This window comes from Phyllobates terribilis, unplaced genomic scaffold, assembly GCF_046119375.1.
Source record: "Phyllobates terribilis strain yellow unplaced genomic scaffold, ASM4611937v1 Scaffold_2__4_contigs__length_985480577, whole genome shotgun sequence".
NCBI lineage: Eukaryota > Metazoa > Chordata > Amphibia > Anura > Dendrobatidae > Phyllobates > Phyllobates terribilis.
In genome coordinates, this window is record NW_027362762.1 from 393,578,157 (window position 1) to 393,589,628 (window position 11,472).

Here is an 11,472-nt window from a genome sequence, read left to right on the forward strand (position 1 = left end):
GCATCAATTGCCCAAGAGTTGCTTAAAACGGTTGGTGAGGTGATTTTACCAAATCCTCAAGCTTTTAGTCTCCCCAGGATGACACAGGGGTAGAAAAGTCCTTGCGGATCCATGATTTGTTCATGTTTATGAACGTGAGTCTGTCTACATTCTCAGTGGAAAGCCGCGTGCGCTTATCTGTCAGCACCAGCAGCGCTGAACACACATTCAGAGAGAACGCTGGCTGCAGGGCATGACAAGATCTACAAGGCGTGAGAGGCGAGCTCCGGCCATTTTTCCTGATTGGAAGCCCAAAATGAGCAAGGGTCCAGTGACACAGTCATAGCTTCGATGTTCACTTGTAGATACTCCTGTACCATCCTCTCTAGGCGTTGACTATGTGTCAGTATTCTTGTCTCCTGTGGCCTTGCAAAGGATGGTCTAAAAAAAGTGGTGAAACGATTCCACAAAATTGCTGTTACCAGCAGATACTGTGTTACTGTTACGGTTTGAGTGATGAAGACTCGACAGTCCCACGGTTTGCAAGTTAGAACTGTGAGATTCACTACGTGCACCACTGGTGTTTTGTGGAAAAGCACATGTAAGATTCTGCAACAGCCTCTGCAGATACTCCTGCATGCGTGAATCCCTTTCTATGGCAGGAATTATTTCGGCAAATTTACTTTTGTACCGGGGATCTAAGAGTGTGGCAACCCAGTAGTCGGGATTACTTCGAATTCTGACAATCCGAGGGTCATGTTGCAGGTAGTGCAGCAAGAAGGCACTCATGTGTCTTGCGCATCTAGGAGGATGTTGTGTGCATCAAGTCCTTGTTGTGTTGGTAGTGAGGTAAGAATCATGCTTCCTTCCTCTGCCCTCTCCCCCCAACCTCGCACAACAGAAATGTGATCAAGGTCTCCCTCATCTGATGAGTCTTACATGCCCATCGCCAGTTCGTCCTCCACTTCTTCCTCGGCTCCTGCACCTTCCTCAACAGTTTAGCTGCTACCATGCGCCCTGGGTAATCCCTCTCCCCCACCCTCCCATGCCTGCGGCCTTGGTGCTGCCGACCGTCTGGACTTTGGAGATGTTATCCCTTCCGCATATGACTCCTCCTCTACTTCCTCCACCTCCTCTTGTCCCACCACCTGACTCTGAATTCTGTTTAACGTGTGCTCCAGCATGTAAATCACAAAAATAGTCATGCTGATAATGGCATAGTCGTCAGCACTAAACATCTTCTTCGCCATTTCAAAACTGTGCAGAAGGGTGTGTGGTGCCCCTGAGGGTTCAGTCGCCACAGAGGTACTGCATCTCACTCTCAGGTAAGGAAGGAGTATGTCTCGGGACCCTAACACCTGCATCCAACACATACCCGCAGTGGGGGTAGGGCGAGATTGCTCCTAAGGGAGAGCACAGTCCCAGGTCCCTAGCTGGTGGGAGGGTCCTATGTAGTGGGTGTGGGTGGAGAAAGCAGCTTAGGGGAGCACATGACAGGGAGAGTATAAATAGGAAGCCATCTTAGAAAGAGCAAGCCAGTCAGAGGAGGAGAAGTGACAGGAGCAGAGGCTCTGCATGAGCTCTGCTCCAGAGGCGGGCCTAGCCTGGGAGGCCCAGGACTGAAGGAGAGAAGAGAGGAGTGGGAGCAGGAAGGCTCCAGGAACCGAAGGGACCCTAGGGGTACGGGCCGTGCAGAAGGCCACCCGTACGCCCGCTGCTACCAGGAGGTAGAGGGGTCAGGCCAGATAAGGGGAACCGGTACCTCAACTAGCGGAGAAACAGCAAGGCTCAACTAGAAACCGGAGGCTGCAGCATTTCATGTACTGCAGGCCAAAGTCCACACCAGTCTCACTAAGAAGGTAGCCACATAGGACCCAGGAGATGGAACACACGTCGCCCGCCAAGGCCCGAGGGTACCGGATAGAAGTGTCACTGGGTGTGAGGTGCAGGGAGAAGGCCAGAGAAAGGACACACAGAAGGGGGTCCTGCTAAGTACTCTGGAGCTATCTGGGGGTGGACTGAGCCCCTCACTGAGTACACACAGCACGACGGGGAGATTAATCTGGTACCTGTAATCTGGACTGCAACAACTGTGAGTAAAGATCTTGGGACTGCATCACACGGACTCTGTGTTCATTACTGACTCCCTGCACTACAACCACCATCATCCACCCACACTGCCCTGAAGCTACACTCTTCCTGTGGGGAGTAATAATACCATTGCTGAAAAACCACCAACTTCAGAGGACTGTTCCGCAGCGGCGGGCCCCTTTGGCCGCACTTCACAGGTGGGGTAGTCGGACATTATAAAACCCATAAATACAAATTACCCTTGGATTGACCGCCCTGGGTCACGGACCGGGTCACCGCCACAGTGACTACAACCCCCAGCGTCTACCGGCCCGGCTCCGGGGCCCCACGGCCCAGGGGGTGCGTCAACTTTATAGGTCCCTGATCTGAGACCACTCCTGCAGCGTGATTTGCCCCACCTCTGGATCTCGTTGGCCCAGGCTATACGCCAGAACATATTGCACCAGGGCTTATCGGTGCTGCCACAGTCGCTGCAACATGTGCAGAGTTGAATTCCACCGTGTCGGCACATCGCATTTCAGCCGGTGAACTGGCAGGCCCAACGACTTCTGTAGAGATGTAAGTCATTGAGCTGCGGGATGCGAACGGCGGAAGTGAGCACACAGCGACCGTGCCCTCTGCAGAAGGCCATCTATTCCGGGATAGTGGGCTTAAAATTGCTGGACAACCAGGTTCAACACGTGAGCCATACAAGGCACGTGTGTGACATTGCCCCGGCGAAGGGCCGCACCCAGGTTTGCAGCATTGTCGCACACGGCCTTCCCTGGTTGCAGGTCCAGTGGAGACAACAATTCATGAAACTGGGTCTCCAGAGCTGACCACAACTCCTCAGCTGTGTGACTCACATTTCCCAGACATTTCAAAGTAAACACCGCCTGATGCCGTTGAGCCCTGCTGCTAGCATAGTAAGGAGGTGTGCAGGATTCCTTCTGCACAGTTAGAAAGCGGGTGGCATTACCAGACAGGCTTTGGGTGCAGGTGGAGGACCGAGAGGAGGTTGAGGAGGTAGAAGCAGTGGAGGAACTTCGAGATAAAGAGGATTGACGGACAACTCGTGTGGACAACAAGACTTGGACAGCAGCCCCTTGTCCTGCTGTCACCATAGTTACCCAGTGCCCAGTCAGTGACATGTAACGCCCCTGTCCATGCCTACTCGTCCAAGTGTCTGTGGTGAAATGCACCCTGTCACACACAGAATTTCTCAAAGAAGCGGTGATGTTGTGTGCGACATGCTGGTGTAGCGCAGGCACAGCTTTCTTTGAGAAGTAGTGCCGACTGGGCATCTGGTACTGGGGCACTGCGACGGACATAAGGTCTCAAAAATCCTCTGTGTCCACCAGGCGGAAAGGCAGCATTTCTGTAGCCAAGAGCTTGCAGATGGTGAAATTCAACCTCTTAGCTTTCTCATGGCTAGGAGGAAATGGTTGAGTAGGATGTCCCCGGCAAACTGCGGGTCTGTGAGGAAGATGCAAAGGTGGTGCTCTCGATGTCAGAGAGCGCTCAACACCAGCAGGTGTTTTCACTTCCAAATGAACTGACGACCTGCCAATCACACTGGCTGTTGCGGGTAAAGAGGTGTCAGGTCTGCATCCAAAAACATGTGTGCCTTTTGTCCCCCCAGTCACAGAGGATGAAGAAGCTGCGGATGCACAAGATGGGGCAGACGGTGGTTGGCCCGGCCCGCTAGGCCTCATTCTAGCACAGTGAGCTTCCCACTGTAACTTATGCTTCATATCCATGTGACGGTTCATGCATGAAGTACTCAAACTATGGATTTTTTGGCCTCTACTTAGCTTTTGGTGACAAATGTTACAGATAACATGAGTTGGGTCATCCTTATCGACCTCAAAAAATGCCCAGGCTATGCAAGGCTTAGAGCCCATGCGACCCAAAGAGCCACCACGACTTGTGGTCAGAGGCAGAGTTGTGGTTGAGAATGCAGTTGTTGACGTGCTTCCAGTACTCCGTCTCTGTCCAGGAAGGCGCAACCAAACCTCGTCGTCAATAGCATCCTCCTCCACCTCCTCTGCTGACCTCATCGACTGGCTGACTGTGGGTTCACAGTAAGTGGAATCTCCAACCTCGTCATCATCACCCTGTGTGTTCTCACACCCGTTGTCCTCAGAGCCAACCTCTTCCTGCCCTGACCGAAAAGTCAAGTTGTCGCTCCAATCAGGTATGTGAGTCTCATCATCGTCTTTTTGATTGTCTCCACCAACAGGAGTTACAGTTTTGGAACGAGGGTCTACATTATGCTCAGAACCTTTTTCATCTGGGCCTGGATCCGACTCATAAACATTCTGGGCATCAGTGCAGATCATTTCCTCGTCTGGATTCACAGATGCTCTGGAGAAGACCTCTGATTCCCAGGCTATAGTATGAGTAAACAGCTCTGCAGATTCAACCATCTGTGTTACCCCATACTCAGACGGGCAGCTGGAGACTTGGGAGCTGTGAGGAAGCAAGTGCGATTGGGGCAACGCCTCTGAGGACTGGAGTATTTGTGATGTTGAAGTTGAGGTGGAGGAGAGCCAACTTGAAGGAGCACTTGATATCCATTGAAGCACCTGCTGTTTTTGTGCCTCATCTGGAATTTGTAGCGATGGGCGTGTCCGTAAGAAAGGGATCGTATAACATTGTCCATGAAAAGAAGTAGACATCTTAGTTTGGCTGGAAGATGATCTTTCTTCTGCAGATGTTACTCCCCCCCCACCGCGGGGGGGGCTCGACCTACCAGCGGACAGGCACCAGTATTGGGAGAGGGGGCTCGCCGTCAGGGTCCACCGCGGCTCTGGCACAAACCCGGCGACACGGAGGTCGCATGGGCAGGAACGGACTGGCCGTGTCGGCTTCGCACTCCAGCGTAGTCCCTCTGTCCGCTCGCGCTCGTAACCTCAAAGGGATGCGCAAGCTGCTTTTCTTCCCAGGGCTGTTCCCCGCCCAGCAGGAACGTGGGCGAGCTCAGGTCGGCCTTCCACTGTACTCCCTTACCTCCCTCGCCCTCTTTCCTTCTTCCGTTCTCCATCTAACCACTCGGCTCTGTGGTGTCCGCTCTCCCTCCAGCTCTCTCCTTCTCACAGGTGGACTACCGCGTGTATTCACACTGTGGCAAATCTTTTGGGCCCAGGAATAAGAAGTTGTCGAGGTAATGGATAATATGTGCCCCCTTAGAAACGTCCATTACAACCCATTTGAGGAAGCAACTAAACGCCTCAAATAGTGAACAGGATCTGGAGCACCCCATGGGCAAACAGCGATCTATATAGTATGCTCCTTCCCAGAAGCAGTCCAATAGGTGAACACTATTCGGAGGCACAGGTAGTAAGTAACCGGAACGCCGCATCAATGTCTGTTTTGGCCATTAGGGTGACCCTTCCCAACTTCTTGATCCGCCTGATTGCCTTGCCAAAGGATGTACAGTATATACTACTGTACTTGGTTCCGCGTCGATGTTGTCGTTTACTGACCTGCCCCTTGGATATGACAAATGGTGGATTAGTCCGAATGTATTGGGTTCCGTTTTTGGCACACCTCACAACGGGGATACCACTACGTCTTGTAAGTAAAGTGTTCTGAATGGAACCGCCATTCTACCTAAAGATATTTCTTTTTTTAATTTTCTTGTCACGACGTCTGGGTGTTGGTAGGCTGATTTTAGATTTTTACTCCAGCCTTTCTTGATTTTAGAAGGGCATGACATGCCAATATCTGTGTCTCCCCCTCCTTTTACTCCTCCACCTCACTTTTCCATGTGTTAGTTGTGTCTTCTGAGCAGTTTGTCAGCTTTTGGACACCTTTGAAGGTGTTTTCTATGTGTTTCTATGTGTTTTTGTTTGCCTGCCATTGGTTTTAACGGTGTTCGAAGGTGTTCGATGAACAGTTCGACGAACAGTTCGGCGAACATACGGGTGTTCGACGAACCGAACCGAACTCGAACACTACGGGGGTGGCTCAACACTAGTCCCAACCCCATTTATAAGGCAAGAAATCCCACTTATTAAACCTGACAGGGCACACCTGTGAAGTGAAAACCATTTCCGGTGACTACCTCTTGAAGCTCATCAAGAGAATGCCAAGAGTGTGCAAAGTAGTCATCAAAGCCAAAGGTGGCTACTTTGAAGAACCTAGAATATAAGACATATTTTCAGTTGTTTCACACTTTTTTGTTAAGTATATAATTCCACATGTGTTAATTCCTAGTTTTGATGCCTTCAGTGTGAATGTAGAATTTTCATAGTCATGAAAATACAGAAAAATCTTTAAATGAGAAGGTGTGTCCAAAGTTTTGGTCTGTACTGTATATTTGTACACCGTTTTTGAAGGAACTCAGCAGGTAGATTGTTCCAAACATCTTGGAGAACTAACCACAGATCTGTGGAAGTAAGTTTGTACAAATTCTTCTGTCTTGTCATGTAATCCCAGACAGACTTGATGATGAGATCAGGGTTTTGTGAGTACATATCACATGCCCACTAAGCTTCTTTTTTACTCAGCATAAACTGCCCTGTGGTGCATGTTTTAAATTCGCCACATGTCAATTTCTCTTGCGAGTTCACTGATTTTTTTGTGCAGATTTTACCCATAGACTTGCACTAGATGAGAAAAATCAGCAGGTAAAAAATGCACATGCATTTTTAGTGCGCTTCCCGCAGTGGAAATGCATCAAAGGCTCATTTAATCCGCACATAGGATCATAGAATCATAGAATGTTAGAGTTGGAAGGGACCTCCAGGGTCATCGTGTCCAACCTCCTGCTCAAAGCAGGATTCGCTAAATCATCTCAGAAAGATGTTGGTCCAGCCTCTGTTTGAACACTTCCATTGAAGGAGAACTCACCACCTCTCATGGCATCCTGTTCCACTCACTTATCACTCTTACTGTCAAAAAGTTTTTGCTAATATCTAAACTGTATGTTCTCCCTTTCAGTTTCTTCCATTGCTTCTCTTGTTTCCATGTGCAAATGAGAATAAGGATGATCACTCTATACTGTGACATCCCTTCAGATATTTGTAGACAGCTATTAAGTCTCCTCTTAGGTTTTTTTTTTGTAAGCTAAACATTCCAAGATCCTTTAACTGTTCCTCGTGGCACATAGTTTGCAGTTTGCTCACCATCCTGGTAGCTCTTCTGTGAACTTGCTCAAATTTTTTTATGTCTTTTTTAAAATGTGTTGCTCAGAACTGGACACAGTATTCCAGATGAGGTCTGACCCAAAGAGGAGTAGAGGTGGATAATTACTTTATGTGATCTAGACTATTTGCTTCTCTTAATACAACCCAGATCTGTGTTTGCCTTTTTTTGCTGCTGCATCACACTGCTGACTCATGTGCAATCTGTGATCTATTAGTATACCCAAGTCTTTTTCACATGTGCTGTTGCTTATTTCTATTCCTCCCATTCTATTTTTCTTGCCCAGATGTAGAATCTTGCATTTCTCCTTGTTAAATACCATTCTATTAGCTGCCCATTGTTCAAGCTTATGTGGATCCTTCTGAATTCTTTTCTGTCTTCTCTAGTGTTAGCTATCCCTCCTAGCTTTGCGTCATCTGCAAATTGGATTAGTTTACCTTCAGTTCCCTTATCTAGATCATTTATAATAATGTTGAACAAGACTGGGGCCAGGACACAGCCTTGTCGTACCCCACTTGAAACACTCTTCCAATTGGATGTGCAATCATTTATTACCACTCTTTCAGTACAATCACTGAGACAGATATGAATCCACCTAACAGTAGCCTTTTCAATCCCATACTTGGTAATTTTTTCAATAAGGATAGTATGAGATTCTTTATCAAATGCTTGGCTGAAGTTGAGATATACTATATCTACCACATTTCCCTGATCCACCCAGTCAGTGATTCCATCATAGAAGGAAATTTGCTTAGTCTGGCATGACTTGTTTGCTACAATCTCATGCTGGCTCTGGTTAATTACTATATTCTTATCCAAATACTTACATACATGTTGTTTAATAATTTGTTCAAAGATCTTTCCTGGTACTGAAGTAAGACTCACTGGCCTGTAATTTCCTGGCTCCATCTTCTTTCTTTTTTGAAAATAGGGACAACATTTGTCCTTCTCCAATCTTCTGGGACTTCTTCTGTTCTCCAGGAATTTTCAAAGATTCTGGCTAGTGGTTCTGCAATTTCCTTTGCTATCTCTTTCAGTACCCTAGGATGTAATTCATCTGGACCAGGAGATTTAAATTCATTTAAATTAGCAAAGTGTTCCCTCACCATCTCTCTGTTTATAGATAGTGTGGATTATTTTATTCCTTCTATAGTACAGTGAAGATCAGTTGATGTTACATATGCTTTCTTAGAGAACACAGATGTAAAATAGTAATTTAAAAGTTTTGACCACGTCATCCTTTTCATCCTGTAAAAATCCTATGACATCTTTGACTTATCTTTTTCTTTTGACATTCCCCCAAAATACTTTTTTATTGCTTTTGGTCTCCCTTGCAAGCCTTACTTCATTACGGGCTTTAGCTCTTCTAATGCTTGCCCTGCATTTCCTGCAGACAGCATTATATTCTTCTTTATCTTTGCTCCCCTTTCCATTTGTTATATATATTTTTTCCTTTTTAGAAAGTGTATAAGTTGTGTGTTCATCCATCCTGTTCTCTTTAAATGCTTCCAATTCTTCCTTCTTCTTGGGATTGTTACTGATTGTGCACTGAGAATTCCATTTAGCAAAATCTCCCATCCTTCTTGGACATTTTTGTCCTTTAGACCATCAAGCCATTGGACCTTCCCTGCCCTTTTTCTGAGTTCATTAAAATCTGTGTTTCTGAAGTCCAACCTTAAAGTCTGAGTCCTCACAGGTCTTCCTGCTCTTGTAATCCAAAAAATTTGAGGATAGCATGATCGCTGCCTCCTAAATTCCTAGCCATCTTTACTTCTTCAACCATTTCCTCCCTGTTGATAAGAATTAGGTCCAAGATGGCAGATCCTCTTTTTCTCTATTCTCCCTTTTGAAAGATAAAGTTGTCAGTGAGAGAAGATAAGAATTTTCTGGACCCATTACTGTTGCCTGAGAGATTCCCAATAAATATCTGGATGGTTAAATTCTCCCATGATCACTATGTTGTACTTTTTTGAGAACAAAGACATGTGATGTAAAAGGAGTTAATCCATATCTTCAGTCTGTTCATGTGGTCTATAATAAACACCTACAATAGTGTCCTTTATGTTCTTCTCTCCTCATATTCTTACCCAAACAGTTTCTACAGTGCTACCATTCTCTGAAGCTTGGATCTCTGTGAAGATATACGCTTTTTTAACATACAATGCAACACTTCCTCCCCTCTTGTTAAGCCTGTTTATTATAAATAAGTTGCAGCCTTCAAGGTTTGTATTCCAATCAGATCTCTGTTCCTGTGTTAGCAGCTCCAATTCTCCTTGTTTGTTTCCCATGTTCTGTTCATTTGTATAGACACATTTCAGTTTGTAGTCGGTTTCTCTTGCTCCTCTATTTTCATTCAGAATGTGTTGTCTTTGTTTCTTATTTCCACTTCTAATATCAAATACCTTTTCCTGGCCGTATATTTCTCATCCTGCATTGAATTAGTTTAAAACTCTCCTGATGAGTGTAGCAAAGCGTCTATTAAATATGCATTTCCTTTTTTTCGTAAGATGCAACACATCTCTAGCAAAGAGTCCATCATACAGGTCATTCACTCCATGGACAAAAACCCCAAAATATTGCTGATGACACCATCAATGTAGCCAATGTTTCACCTGTACAATCCTGTTCAATCTCCTTGTTCCATGTCCATTCACTGTGAGGATGGATGAGAAGACGAACTGGGCTCCAAATTCCTTCACTTTCCTGCCTAGGTTTTCAAAGTCTCTGCATATAGTTTCCAGGTAATTTTTGCTGTGTCATTTGTTCTTATGTGTATTAGCAGGCATGGGTAGTCGTCTGTAGCACTGAAGAGTCTTCATACCCTATCAGACTCATCTTTGATTAGGGCACCTGGAAGACAGCACACTTCTCGTGATATGATGTCCGGTTGGCAGATAGCGAATTTTGTTCCTCTCAGAAAGGAATCCTCCAAGACCACCACTCTCCTTTTCTTCTTCACCACAGCGTTACTTTTTCTCTCTTCAAGAGGCTTCTGATTGCTTACTGGAATGTTCTTTGTAGGTAAAGCACTTTTTTGATGTACATCTTCGTAGTTGTCCTGCGTGAGAGCCTGGTAGCGGTTCTTCAGCGATATGGGTGCTGACTGCCTCCTCATCATTCTGCTTCTTTGTGTCACATGCTTCTGCAGGTACATTGAAAGGTGCTTCTGACGCACCCCCTGGGCCGTGTGGGCACGTGTGTGGGATACCCGGAGCCGGGTCTCTGGGGGTTGTAGTCTTCGTGGTGGTGACCCGGTCCCGTGGCTCAGGGTGGTCAAATAAGTGGCAGTCTATTTGTAAGGTTTTAAGTTAATTGTCCGACTACGCCACCCGTTGTTTGCGGTCAGGGTGTACCGCCGCTGCGAGGCAGACCGCTGAGGCTGGTGTTGTATGCGCAGCAGAGAATGGGATGACTCCCCACGGGAGGAGTATAGCCTCAGGGCAATGAGTGTGGATGATGGGAGTGATGGTGCATGAGCGCAACAGGAACGACTCAGAGTCTTTGCAGTGCAGTTCAGGGTCTTTATTGATGATAATAAGGCAGACCCTCCTGGGAGTATTGGCTAGAATAAGAGGCCTGGTCAGTCTGTGAGCAAACAGGAGTTCCCCTGACCAGGTGGAGTTGTAGGCCTCCCCGTCTGTCTGCACTCTTCCTGGCTACCTTGCTATAAGCGGGTGATAGTAGCCCACATCCCTGAGTGTACCGTGTAGTACTCACCCATATGGCTGGTGACTTGGGGCCTTCTGTTAGCCTCCGCTCCTCGATGGCGGTGCTGGTCCCTTGCTTGTGACTGAGCCTCCAGGCTTCTATGGCCAGAGGACCTGGAATACCCTGCCGGCTGGGTTCTGCTGTTGCACTTAGAGATCCTTACAGCCTCGGACTCCGGTGTCTGGTACTTAGATTCTTCTGCCAGGGCGAGCTCTGCTTAGCTCCAGCCCCTGGCACTCAGCTCCTGCTCCTACAGAGCTCCTGCTGTTTCTTTCCCTGTGTCTGCTTGTTCTCCCCTAACCCCGCCCCAGACCCAGTTTATAAGGGCAGATTCCTCCCCTCCCAGGACTGGGCAGCAGGTGTTGCATGCTTAAGGGCTCCTGACCAGGAAACCTCCCACTTGCTCTCAGACGTAATATTTCTATTACTGTGGTAACCAGACCCCTGGGGTGCCACATTCCCCCCTAGTAAATTTTAGTACTCCGTGACTAAACACATTTTTAAAACATAATATAACAGGGTATAAACAACAACACAAAAAAGTACATTTTGTCTTTAAGGTCA